We start from the raw sequence: 11,236 nt of genomic DNA, 5'->3' as shown, positions 1-11,236 counted from the left end.
ATCGGTCTGGTGACCGATCAATAACCAAACAGTAGGTTACTGTGGGTTATCTGATCGGTCTGTAGACCGATCAGGAAGCGAAGGAATTCAGAGGGCAGTTGGAGGGGATCGGTCTGTGGACCGATCCACCTACAGTCTGATCGGTCCAAAAACCGATCAGGCTTCGAAGCCAACTCTCACAGAGAGTTGGTTGATCGGTCTGGGGACCGATCAGCCTAGAGCCTGATCGGTCCACAGACCGATCAGGAGTCTCCCAGACTGATCAGGTTGGAGCCTGATCGGTCCAGGCCCTAGCCGTTGCAACACAACGACTAGTTTATGTGTCTTCTTCTTCGCAGATTCATCTCCAATCTCTTACCAGCTTCTCTACAGCGCTCTCAAAGCTCAGATCGCCAGTTCATGAAGGATCTTGGAAGTTTTCCAAGTCAAGAGGCGGATCAAAGCGAGAAAAGAAACTAGGGTTAGGGTTTTGCACTCATTGTAAGCTTGTATTTCTTGTATCCCTTTCCTCTCTTCTTGTATTGAGTCTTGTAGGGCTTCTCCGCCTTTGGTAGTTACCATAAATGAGAGTTTTATTAGTGGAGGGTGTGTGTGTTGGTGTGGATCCTTGGACTAGTCACCTCTTGTGAGGTGGATACCAAGTAAACCAACCGTGTTAGCATTGTGTGATTTGTTTCTGTATTTTCCGCTGCCATATCTTTGAAGAAACAAGCAACGCCGAACACCGGGCACGCGACGAGCTATTCACCCCGCCCCCCTCTAGCTACTTTTGGTCCTAACAATGTGTCATTAGATACACATAACCATATCTACTGAAGTCATCAGTAAATGTAATGAAGTACCTATAACCACCTCTGACAGCGACATTGAAAGGGTCACATACATCACTTTGTATAAGTCCTAACAAGTCAGTCGCTCTCTCGCTGTGTCTACTAAAGGGAGTCTTGGTCATCTTCCCCAGTAGGCATGACTCGCATATCTCATATGATTCAAAATCAAATGAGTCCAGCAAACCATCTTTATGGAGCTAGGATAAGCGATTCTCATTTATATGACCTAAGCGACAATGTCAGAGATATGTTCGGTTCATTTCATTTGACTTGAACCTTTTGGTACTTATGTTATAGATGGGGTTCTCTAAGTCTAGAATGTAGAGTCCGTTCATTAGAGGTGCACTACAATAGAACATATCTTTCAAATAAACGGAACAACATTTGTTCTTTATTATAAATGAAAAGCCTTTCTTGTCTAAACAAGAAACTGAAATGATGTTCTTTGTGAGAGCAGACACATAACAATATTCATCTAATTCTAGTATAAGCTAGAGGGAAAAGATAGAAAGTTAGTTCCTACAGCAACAACAGCAACCCATGCTCCATTGCCTACTCGTAGGTCCACCTCGCCCTTCGTCAATGCCCAGCTATTTCTCAATGCATGTACATTAGTACAAATGTGAGAAGCACATCCAGTATCTAATACTCATGATGAAGAAATAGAGAGATTAACTTCTATAACATATATACCTAAAGTAGAAGTCTCACTTCTCTTCTTCTTAAGATCTTCCAGGTAGACTTTACAGTTCCTCTTCCAGTGCCCGGTCTGACCACAGTGGAAGCAGGTAGCATCCTTGGCAACCCCTCCTTTGGGTTTCAATCCCTTGCCTTTGCCCTTGGCTTGGGACTTTCCCTTACCTTTAGGCTTGCCCTTGCATTTGCCCTTTTGCACCATCAAAATGGAGTTGTGCTAACCTTCTTAAGGTTGATCTAAGCAGTTCTCAACATACTCAGAAGCTCAGACAGTGGCTTGTCAATTTCATTCATGTTGTAGTTCTTGACGAATTGATTGTAGCTCTCTTGCAAGGATTGCAAGACCAAATCAGTGGCCAGCTCTTGGCCAAGGGAGAATCCCAACCTCTGTAGGTTTTCTATGTACCCAATCATCTTGAGTACATATGGACCTACGGGAGTCCCGTCTTGCATCTTGTACTGAAATAGTGCCTTAGAGATCTCGAATCTCTCGTGCCTAGCTTGTCCTTGATATAGTTGACGAAGATGTTCAACCATATCATAAGATCCCATCAACTCGTGTTGCTTCTGAAGCTCAGAGTTCATGGTCGCGAGCATGAGACAGGACACATCTAATGCTTCTTATAAGCATCACGGTCAGCTCGCGTGGCAGTGGCAGGAGGTGCCTAAGGAATGGGCTGCTCCAGGACGTATAGTTTTCGTTCCTGTGTGAGAACAATTCTCAGGTTCCTTTACCAGTCCAGGAAGTTAGCTCCATTGAGCTTGTCCTTATCGAGGACAGAACGCAGGGAGAAGGTGTTCGTGTTTGACGACATGACAATCTGCAATAGAAAATGTAGAAAATAAATAATCATATTCCACTAATCATTTAATTAGGCCTTTAACTAAATGATGCTCCCACTGAATTATAGAACTTTTGTAGAATCAAGTCATTGATGTGGTCAAACCACACCTACTAGATTCTAACCAACTAGCTATAATTCTTGCGAGACAAGATCCACATCATACTAAGCCTGAGTTAGCTTTGGCTAAATCGCCCAAGACTTAGTATGATCGGTAGGTAACTAATTACCAATTACATCTCAATGCAACTCTTGTTTATAGGATCAAGATCCGCATGTATATTAAAACTTGAGTTAGCTTTGGCTAAATTGCCCAAGACTTAATATAAATGTGATTTTAACCTATCTACCAACCATTGGAAAATGCCTATAGTTAAACCTGATCCAATTGAGTTTAACTAGTTTTACTCAATCTAATTGAGTTTGTACTCACCCATGCGTTGATAGGCGGGACCAAGATTGTCCCTCCACACCCTACTAAGATAATATGCGTTGCTGTGCTTTGGCAGATTCAATAACAACATGTGATTGAGGTAGTGATGGGTATCACGACATGGTAGGCATTTCGAGTTGACGCAATTTAGATCTAATCTAATCGTTGATGTGTATCATATACTCGATTTAGATCTAATCTAATCGTGGTGCATCATATATGCGATTTAGATCTAATCTAATCATTAAAGCACTAATTAATTACTCTACTCTAGCATTCATCACATACACACACAAGCAATTAATTAAATTGTGATTAGTCATGGCCCTACTACGATCTTCTCAAGCCAATGAGAAGATCGGATGGTCAACCTAGGGTCAACAGCTTCTCCAAGTTCCTCCCTTTGACCGCGATGTGTTGCTCGCACCCTCCTCGTAACTCCTCCTCGAGTGGACCTTCCACCGCTCCAATTTTGTACATTACAAATTTGAAACTCGAGTTACATTCGAGTCTAAACTATTTACAACAGGAATATAAAATAAAGGAAGGCACGACACACAGGTCGCGATCATATACAACACGCACAATCACACAAAAATAACACGTAGGCCATATTATGAATTACAACACATCATTCCAATCAAATTGGGTTCTTTGGGCGATGACCATCACAATATCATATAAAATTCTAAATTATATATTTTATATAAATTTCTATGATTTTACTGATATTTTTACAATTTTATGAGTAACAATTTTCCGGCGATCCCGTTTAGCGATTTTCGGCCGCGATCACGGTACAATGCCCCACGATGATCTTACAGCGCCCTAAGCCGCTGTCCCAAAAATATTTTGGGCGAGAACTTGCCATTTCGAAAAATATTTCTCGGTAGTCGAAGCCTACAAGTGTCCTAGCACTCGTTGCTTCGCTTCTAGAAGAAAAATACTCATAAAAACCATAAAAATCTTAAAATCATAGAAACTTACAGAACCTTAATTTTTCATAAAAATTAAAATAAAAACAAGTACATGTTCGCACGTGGCTCTGATACCACTGTTGGGATTTTCGTGCCACAAAAACCGCTTTTTGTGTTGCGAAAACCCCGAAATCTCATGCCACCAGATCCGTGCGAAGATAAAATTTTACATGTACAAGTTTTTCTACACTAGATCTACATTAGATCTACATGGTTAAGAGATTACCCTTGTAGCGAATCCCACTCGTCCAAAAGTTGCCGGATCTCGAGTGTGTTCAAGTGGACACACCTCTATACGTATCCACAGGAACAATAGAGATGGAGAAAACACTTAGAGTGTGCTAGCACTCTAATGGTGTTCGGACAAGGAGGAGGAGAGGGAGAGCAAGAAGAGAGGAGGAAGAAGATGAAGTTAAGGTTGCCTTGAATTAGCACACAAATGCACTAATTCCTCCTTTTAAGTGGCCGGCCACACAAGGAAGACCAAGAGTCATGGCTCTTGGATTTCCCTCATGAGGTGGCACACACATGTGCTAACCTTGATGATGTTGAACTTCATCATTGACCCACTTAATGCCAACTCACAAATGAGGTGGCAATGGTCAAGTCAAACTTGACCTTTCATCTTCCCTCTCAAGTCAAGTCAAACTTGACTTAAATTATCCCATGGTTGATCAAATCCAACCATTTGATTCAAATCAATTTAATATAATGAATCTCTATTCATTGATTAAATTGATTCAATGAAACATAATCTAAATTAGATCAATTGAACACATGAATCAAATCGAGTCCAACTCAATTAGTTTAATTTGGATTACTCTTAATCCAATTTGGTTCATCACATGAACCTAATCCTCTAGGTACATCAAAGAAGCCTAATCTCCATCTAATTTGCCCTTTGTGTGTGACCCTATAGGTTCTTGTAACGTTGGCAATGCTCATAAACCCATTTAGAAGCATAAGTAATGAGCGGTATCTAGCAACACATCATTACTACCCAAGTTACAAGAATGTTGAGATCCAACATCACCTTGTGACTACTAATTGTGACTCTTCACAATATATGACATGTGTCCTTCTATCCTTGACACCTAGATTGATAAATCTGAGGCATAGACTGTGTCATCATCTAATCAATCTAAATCTTGAACTCCAAGTAGACTCACTCTAATCAAATGAGCTCAATATCTCATATTGACTCACTTGGGCATGACCATGCACTTAGTGGTCTCACTCTATCAAGAATAATGATGTCACTCCTGTTATATAGGAGGGAAAGATCCCATCTATATCACTCATATCCCTTCGTATAATTTGTTACATACCCAGTAATCGCCTTTATAGTTCACCCGGTTATGGGTGATGTTTGACGAAGCCAAAGTATGCAACTCCTTATGTAGGGAACCATGGTGACTTCAGGTCCAAGGACTAATAGTCATACTAACAGTCACATGAGAAAGTATATGACACTCATATAATGATCTATGATACTTTCTCATGGTGGGTCATTCAGTATACATTCTCCAATGTATACCCATGTGTCAACTTGATATCTCTATATCCATGACTTGTGAGATCAAGTCATCGAGTTGACCTATATGCTAGTCTCGTCGCATTAACATTGTCCCTGAATGTTAATACTTGACTAGGAATGATTAAGAGTAGTGTTCTCTATATCATCTCACTATCGATTCAATCAATCGATTGATATAGATAGGAACCTTCTACTCAAGGACGTTATTATACTTAGTTATTTGGCACCAATACAAGTAAGTATAATAACCAAAACAAATGACTTTATATATATATATAGGAATATGATACAATGAGTCCAACAAACATCATATGATTGGCTCTAGGGCTCTAACTAACAATCTCCCACTAGCACTAGTGCCAATCAGTGTAGGCCCTAAGGCCCAATGACCTAGTGTGACCATCATGCTTTCTCTGTGCCAAAGCCTTGGTCAAGGGATCTGCGATGTTAGCCTCTGTGGGTACTCTGCAAATCTTCACATCTCCTCTATTGATGATCTCTCGAATGAGATGGAAGAGCCGTAGTATGTGTTTGGTCCGCTGGTGTGAGCGAGGTTCCTTAGCCTGTACAATTGCTCCATTGTTGTCACAGTAGAGCTCTATCAGATCGGTTATACTAGGAACCACCCTAAGCTCAGTAATGAACTTGCGGATCCAAACTGCCTCCTTTGCTGCTTCTGATGCTGCAATATACTCGACCTCTATTGTAGAATCAGCTACTATGTCCTGCTTCGAACTCTTCCAGCTCACAGCACAACCATTTATGCAAAACACGAACCAGACTGCGATTGATAATCATCCTAGTCAATTTGGAAGCTAGCATCACTGTAACCCTTTACAACTAGCTCGTCATCACCTCCATATATCAAGAAATATTCTTTAATCCTTCTCAAGTATTTAAGAATATTCTTGACTACTATTCAGTGATTTTCACCTGGATCTGACTGGTATCTGCTCGTCATGCTCAAAGCATACGAGACATCAGGACGAGTACATAGCATGATGTACATGATAAATCCTATGGCTGAGGCATACGGGATCGTATCCATGTGATCTCTCTCCTCTCTAGAAGAGGGACTTTGAGTCTTCGAAAGACTCACACCATGTGACATCGGCAGAAATCCCTTCTTGGAGTTCTGCATTGCAAACCGTAGTAATACCTTGTCAATGTATGTATTCTGACTTAGGCCAAGCAATCTCTTAGATCTATCTCTATAGATCTGTATGCCTAGAATACGGGTTGCTTCACCTAAGTCTTTTATTGAGAAACAATTCCCTAGCCAAGTCTTTACAGACTGCAGCAAAGGGATGTCGTTCCCAATCAGTAGTATGTCATCAACATACAATACAAGGAAGACAACTGTGCTTCCTACAACCTTCTTGTAGACACAAGGTTCAACTTCATTCTTGATGAAACCAAACTATTTGATCGCATCATCAAATCGAAGATTCCAGTTCCGAGAAGCTTGCTTTAGTCCATAATTGGACTTATGCAGCTTGCATACTCTGCCAGTATGCTATGGATCTGCAAAACCCTCAGGTTGTGTCAGGTACACATCCTCGAGCAGGTTTCCATTCAGAAATACGGTTTTGACATCCATCTGTCGGATCTCATAATCATGGTATGCTGCAATAGCAAGCATGATCCGAATGGACTTAAACATCGCTACTGGAGAAAAGGTTTCATCATCGTCAATACAATGAATTTGCTTGAAACCTTTAGCTACTAGACGCCCCTTATATATAAGCCCATCCATGTCAGTCTTTCTCTTAAAGACCTACTTACACCCAATGGGTTTGACCCCCTCAGGTGGATCAACCAAAGTCCATACTTGGTTGGTATACATGGATTCCATTTCGGATCTCATGGCCTCTAGCCATTTCTCAGAATCTGGTCTCATCACAGCTTCCTGATAAGAGGTAGGCTCATTTTCAATGAGCATAGCGTCATCATGGTCAGACAAGAGAAATGATTATCTCTCAGGTTGACGACGTACCCTATCAGATCTGCGAAGATGTATGTCTACTTGAACTGATTGTTGTTCCTCAACTCCTTGTGGAACAATCTCATCATCCACAACACTTTGTGGTTCTAGTTCAACTTCCATCAATGCTTCAGTGCTATGGTCCATATCTTGAACTTCTTCAAGATTGAACGAACTCCCACTAGTTTTTCTAGAAACAAAGTCCCTTTCTAGAAAAATCCCAGTAATAGCCACAACTACTTTGTGTTGACTGAGAATGTAGAAGTAATATCCCTTCGTTTCCTTGGAATATCCTATAAAATAGAACTTATCGGATTTAGGTCTTAATTTGTCTGAGACTTGATATCGAACGTAAGCCTCACATCCCCAAATCCTCATAAAAGACACCTGGGCATCTCTCCCAGTCCATATCCTATATGGTGTTTTTATCACAGCCTTGGATGGAACACGGTTGAGTATGAAGGCTGCAGTGTCTAGAGCATAGCCCCAAAGAGATGTAGGAAGATCTGTGTGACTCATTATAGATCGAACCATATCTAATAGGGTACGATTCCTCCTTTCGGATACACCATTCCACTGTGGTGTTCCAGGAGGAGTGAGTTGGGATAGAATCCCAAACTCAACTAGATAGTCACGAAACTCATGGCTAAGGTATTCTCCACCTCGATTTGATCGAAGTATCTTAATACTCTTGCCAAGCTGAGTTTGTACATCATTCTTGAATACTTTGAACTTTTCAAAGAATTCTGACTTATGTGTCACTAGATACACATAACCATATCTACTGAAGTCATCAGTAAATGTAATGAAGTACCTATAACCACCTCTGGCAGCGACATTGAAAGGGTCATATATATCACTATGTATAAGTCCTAACAAGTCAGTCGCTCTCTCACTGTGTCCACTAAAGGGAGTCTTGGTCATCTTGCCCAGTAGGCATGACTCGCATGTCTCATATGATTCAAAATCAAATGAGTCTAGCAAACCATCTTTATGGAGCTAGGATAAGCGATTCTCATTTATATGACCTAAGCGACAATGCCAGAGATAGGTTCGGTTCATTTCATTTGACTTGAACCTTTTGGTACTTATGTTATAGATGGAGTTCTCTAAGTCTAGAATGTAGAGTCCGTTCATCAGATGTGCACTACAATAGAACATATCTTTCAAATAAACGAAACAACATTTGTTCTTTATTATAAATGAAAAGCCTTTCTTGTCTAAACAAGAAACTGAAATGATGTTCTTTGTGAGAGCAGACACATAACAATATTCATCTAATTCTAGTACAAGCCCAGAGGACAGAGATAGATAATAAGTTCCTATAGCAACAGCAGCAACCCGTGCTCCATTGTCTACTCGTAGGTCCACCTCGCCTTTCGTCATTGCTCTACTATTTCTCAATGCCTGCACATTAGTACAAATGTGAGAAGCACATTCGGTATCTAATACCCATGATGAAGAAATAGAGAGATTAACTTCTATAACATATATACCTGAAGTAGAAGTCTCACTTCTTTTCTTCTTAAGATCTTCCAGGTAGACTTTACAGTTCCTCTTCCAGTGCCCGGTCTGACCGCAGTGGAAGTAGGTAGCATCCTTGGCAACCCCTCCTTTGGGTTTCAATGTCTTGCCTTTGCCCTTGGCTTGGGACTTTCCCTTACCTTTAGGCTTGCCCTTGCCTTTGCCCTTTTGCACCATCAAAATGGAGTTGCGCTTAACCTTCTTAAGGTTGATCTCAGCAGTTTTCAACATACTCAGAAGCTCAGGCAGTGGCTTGTCAATTTCATTCATGTTGTAGTTCATGACGAATTGACTGTAGTTCTCTGGCAAGGATTGCAAGACCAAATCAGTGGGCAACTCTTGGCCAAGGGGGATTCCCAACCTCGGTAGGTTTTCTATGTACCTAATCATCTTGAGTACATATGGACCTACGGGAGTCCCGTCTTGCATCTTGCACTGAAACAGTGCCTTAGAGATCTCGAATCTCTCGTTCCTATCTTGTCCTTTATATAGTTGACGAAGATGTTCAACCATATCATAAGCTCCCATCAACTCGTGTTGCTTCTGAAGCTCAGAGTTCATGGTCGCGAGCATGAGACAGGACACATCTAATGCGTCATCTTGATGCTTCTTATAAGCATCACGGTCAGCTCACGTGGCATTAGTAGGAGGTGCCTCAGGAATGGGCTGCTCCAGGACGTACAGTTTTCGTTCCTGTGTGAGAATAATTCTCAGGTTCCTGTACCAGTCCAGGAAGTTAGCTCCATTGAGCTTGTCCTTATCGAGGACAGAACACAGGGAGAAGGTGTTCGTGTTTGACGACATGACAATCTGCAATAGAAAATGTAGAAAATAAATAATCATATTCCACTAATCATTTAATTAGGCCTTTAACTAAATAATGCTCCCACTAAATTATAGAACTTTTGTAGAATCAAGTCATGGATGTGGTCAAACCACACCTACTAGATTCTAACCAACTAGCTATAATTCTTGCGGGACAAGATCCACATCATACTAAGCCCTGAGTTAGCTTTGGCTAAATCGCCCAAGACTTAGTATGATCGGTAGGTAACTAATTACCAATTACATCTCTATGTAACTCTTGTTTATAGGATCAAGATCCGCATGTATATTAAAACTTGAGTTAGCTTTGGCTAAATCGCCCAAGACTTAATATAAATGTGATATTGACCTATCTACCAACCATTGGAAAATGGCTATAATTAAACCCGATCTAATTGTGTTTAACTAGTTTTACTCAATCTAATTGAGTTTGTACTCACCCATGCATTGAGAGGCGGGACCAAGATTGTCCCTTCGCACCCTACCAAGATAATATGTGTTGCTCTGCTTTGACAGATTCAACAACAACATGTGATCGAGGTAGTGATGAGTATCACGGCATGGTTGGCATTTCGAGTTGACGCGATTTAGATCTAATCTAATCGTTGATGTGTATCATATACTCGATTTAGATCTAATCTAATCGTGGTGCATCATATACGCGATTTAGATCTAATCTAATCGTTAAAGTACTAATTAATTACTCTACTCTAGCATGCATCACATACACACACACAAGCAATTCATTAAATTGTGATTAGTCATGACCCTACTACGATCTTCTCAAGCCAATGAGAAGATCGGATGGTCAACCTAGGGTCAACAGCTTCTCCAAGCTCCTCCCTTTGACCGCGATGTGTTGCTCGCACCCTCCTCGTAACTCCTCCTCGAGTGGACCTTCCACCGCTCCAATTTTGTACATTACAAATTTGAAACTCGAGTTACATTCGAGTCTAAACTATTTACAATAGGAATATAAAATAAAGGAAGGCACGACGCGTAGGTCGCGATCATATACAACACACACAATCATACAAAAATGGCACACAGGCCATATTATGAATTACAACACATATTTCCAATCAAATTGGGTTCTTTGGCCCATGACCATCACAATATCATACATAATTCTAAATTATGTATTTTATATAAATTTCTATGATTTTACTTCTATTTTTACAATTTTATGAGTAACAATTTCCCGACGATCTCGTTTAGCGATTTTCGGGCGCGATCGCGGGACAATGCCCCTTGCGAGGTTAGGGGCAGCACCCCTTCTCGTGAAATGAGTCTCATGAGTATCCCACGATGATCTTACAGCGCCCTAAGCCGCTGTCCCAAAATATTTTGGGCGAGAACTTGCCGTTTCGGAAAATTTTTCTCGGTAGTCGAAGCCTACAAGTGTCCTAGCACTCGTTGCTTCACTTCTACGAGAAAAATACTCATAAAAACCATAAAAATCATAAAATCACAGAAACTTACAGAACCTTAATTTTTCATAAAATTAAAATAAAAACAAGTACATGTTCGCACGTGGCTCTGATACCACTGTTGGAATTTTCGAGCCGCAAAAATTGATTTTTGCGTT

The sequence above is a fragment of the Zingiber officinale genome, chromosome 5B, assembly GCF_018446385.1.
Source record: "Zingiber officinale cultivar Zhangliang chromosome 5B, Zo_v1.1, whole genome shotgun sequence".
NCBI lineage: Eukaryota > Viridiplantae > Streptophyta > Magnoliopsida > Zingiberales > Zingiberaceae > Zingiber > Zingiber officinale.
The sequence above is the reverse complement of the archived record's forward strand: the minus strand, read 5'-3'. Positions refer to the sequence as shown.